We start from the raw sequence: 2752 nt of genomic DNA, 5'->3' as shown, positions 1-2752 counted from the left end.
TGACTGGATCCCGTTTTGGGGACCCTCAAGATAGAAGACCTAGGGGTCTCAAAGGGTCCAGAGGTTTGCTGTGCCATCTGCTGTGTCCAGGGCACTGCACTGAGTGCTTGGAAGAGGACAATAGAGTTAGTAGACAAACTCCCTGCCTTCAAGGAGGTTAGAGTCTATCATGTGAAGACCACACATGTCAAGACTCCCCCATTCTAAAACCACTTCCCTCGACCCCACGGTTCCCTCCAGTTGTCACCGCATCTCCTTCCTACCATTCCTCTCTAAATTGCTTGAACTGGTTGTCTCACCCAGTGCCTTCACTTTCTTTCCTCCAATTCTCCCCTTATTCCATGCAATCTAGCTTCTGCCTTCCATTTTTCCCTAGAAAGCACCCTATCTAAGGTTCCCAATGATCTCCTTCTTGCTAAATCTGAAGGCTTCTACTCCCATTTTAATTCTTCTCAACTCCTCAGTGGCCTTGGACACGGTTGATTACCCCCTTCTCCTGGACACATTATCCAACCTGACACTGACACTCACGGTGTACTCTCCTGGTTCTCCCCCTATGTCTCGGGCCGCTCCTTCTCAGTATTTTTCTTTGTCTTCTTCTCTTCCTCTCACCCCCATATCGTGGGAGTCCCTCGAGGTTCAGTTCTGTGTCCCCTTCTATTCTCCATCTACACCCATTCATTTGGAGAACTCATCCTCCCTAGCACAGATGAGCGGACAGTGAGCTGTCCCACTTACATGCGTTTAGGGGTCAGGGGCTCAGGGGCTCGTGGCTGCAGGGTGTATTTGGGGCTCATGCAGGCGGGTAGTGTTATGGGGCCACAGCTGCAGGGAGCGGGATGCTCTGTATCTGCTCCCTACACCCCCTTCCACCGGAAACAGAGGCGGGAAGTACTACTGTATCTCCTGAGTCCGACTTGGCTTGCTCCACCCCCACCCCCTGCCGTGGAAAGGGCGGAGGCCCTTTAAGAGACTGCGCAGCTCCCACCGACGCCATCTCGAACTGCCAAACTGAGGCCTCCTTCCTCCTCCCTGCCCTGTGTCGTCTGTCAGGTGGAAAGGGGGCGGTGCTCGTACAGGGTGAGGCCTACAGAAGGCGGAGCACAAGGGACAAGAAGGGGACATGGAGGGGGGTAGGACTAATTCCCCCCTCCCCTTTGATTCTCCCTCTCTCCTTCTCGACTCCTCGTAATCTCCCCGTCTGACCCTCCCTTCGACTGACTCTTCCTCCCCCGTCTGACTCTCCTCTTCTGACTCTCCCCTTGGCTGACTCTTCCCCATCTGACTGTCCCATGTAAGGCTCTCCACTTTCCGACTCTCCTCCTGGCACTCCCCGCCCTGACTATCCCCCGTCAGACTCTCCCCAAGTCTGAACGTCCCCCACCTGACCCTCCCCTCATCTGATGCTCTTTGGTGTCACCCAGTGCCCATCTGACTCTCCCCTTATCGTCCTCTCCCCTGGGCCTAACCGTCCCCTCAGGTTGACTCTCCCCAGGATCCCTGTCAGCTGAGGGTTCCAGGGGAGCAAGGAGGGGTGAGGGCAGGGAAGTTCTTAGTACAGTGCTCAGCACACAGTAGGCACTCAGTAAATGACTCGCTGGATTGGCTTCAGGGTTATATGGGGGAGCTGGGCCCACTCCTTCACTTGGTCTCTCCCTTCTTCTCTCACTCCCTCTCGGCTCTCATCCCGGGGCGGCTCCAGGCCTGGTCTCCCCCTTGAACCCACCGGTTTCCACGCTGGCACATGACGAATCTCTGCTGGCCGCGGATCTGCCAGTCCTGATCCGCCATGGTGGCTCTGGAAAGAAATTAACCTGCAGTCAGTGGGGACGAGGGGTGGCCCTTCACTCTCCACCACTTTTCTGTCTCCCCGGCTGCACTGGGCCCTGCCAGGGTCGACCCTGTGCCGTGCTTTATCACTTCATTGCTCGCAATGGGTCTGCCCCAGGGCCCTCCCTCAGCTGACACCGTTGGACCGGCAGACCCCGAGGGGCAAGGACCGAGCTTGATTCCCAGCCAGGAGTGCTCTCCCAGTGTTCAGTACTGTGGCCTGCCCACAGAAAACACTACATCGATGCCCTCTCCACCCTGGCACTCTTGCACTGGCTTTGGGATAACGGGAGTGCCTGAAAGAGGCCCGGAGCAGGACCCTCCCCCACCCTCCAGCACAGGGACCTCACCCCAGCCTTACAGTCCCCATTTCCAGCCTTCCACCGGGTCCCCCCGAACCATGGAGACACCCCCTGCTCCCAAGCACACAGGTGCTTCTCACCGTTGCGGGGTGGGTTCTGGATTCTGTGCTAAACTTAGAAACATCAATATGCGCAGGTTTGGATCAACCAAATTCGTTCTGACTCGAGCCTAATAGCCGCATAGCTGCCTCTTTGGCTCTCTCAGATGGGCAGTGCCCAGTGGGGCAGGGGACAGAGGTAGGGGGCTGTGTTGCCAAGGGCACCATTGTTAAAGGACGAGTTGATGACGTGGCATCAGGGCTTGACATGAATGTGCGGGACATCTCCTGAACGAGGGCCCTGAAATGTGGCCAAAGAGCCTGGGCCTGGGAGTCAGAGGGCCTGGACTCTTTGCAGCTCTCCCACTGGGGTGGTGTGTGTCCTTGGGTAATTGACTTCATTTCTCTAGGCCTCAGCTCCCTCATCTGTAAAATGGGGATTAAGACTGTGAACCCCTTGTGGCCCCCTTTTTCCTCTCCTCCTCCTCATCCCCCCACCCTACCTCCTTCCCCTCCCCACAG

The 2752-nt window shown here is 56.9% G+C and overlaps 1 long non-coding RNA gene across 1 annotated transcript; it reads right to left on the bottom strand.

Annotated features, from left to right (window-relative positions):
• Window positions 1–632: 632 nt before the first annotated feature.
• On the bottom strand, window positions 633–2457 carry LOC119921846. Its single transcript, XR_005448592.1, has 3 exons — window positions 2273–2457; window positions 1727–1798; window positions 633–1087 (listed from the first exon to the last, which is right to left on the bottom strand). It is a non-coding gene; the product is annotated as an uncharacterized LOC119921846 (long non-coding RNA).
• Window positions 2458–2752: the final 295 nt, after the last annotated feature.

Source organism: Tachyglossus aculeatus, unplaced genomic scaffold (genome assembly GCF_015852505.1).
Source record: "Tachyglossus aculeatus isolate mTacAcu1 unplaced genomic scaffold, mTacAcu1.pri SUPER_30, whole genome shotgun sequence".
Lineage (NCBI taxonomy): Eukaryota > Metazoa > Chordata > Mammalia > Monotremata > Tachyglossidae > Tachyglossus > Tachyglossus aculeatus.
This window is presented reverse-complemented; position numbering and strand designations above follow the sequence as displayed.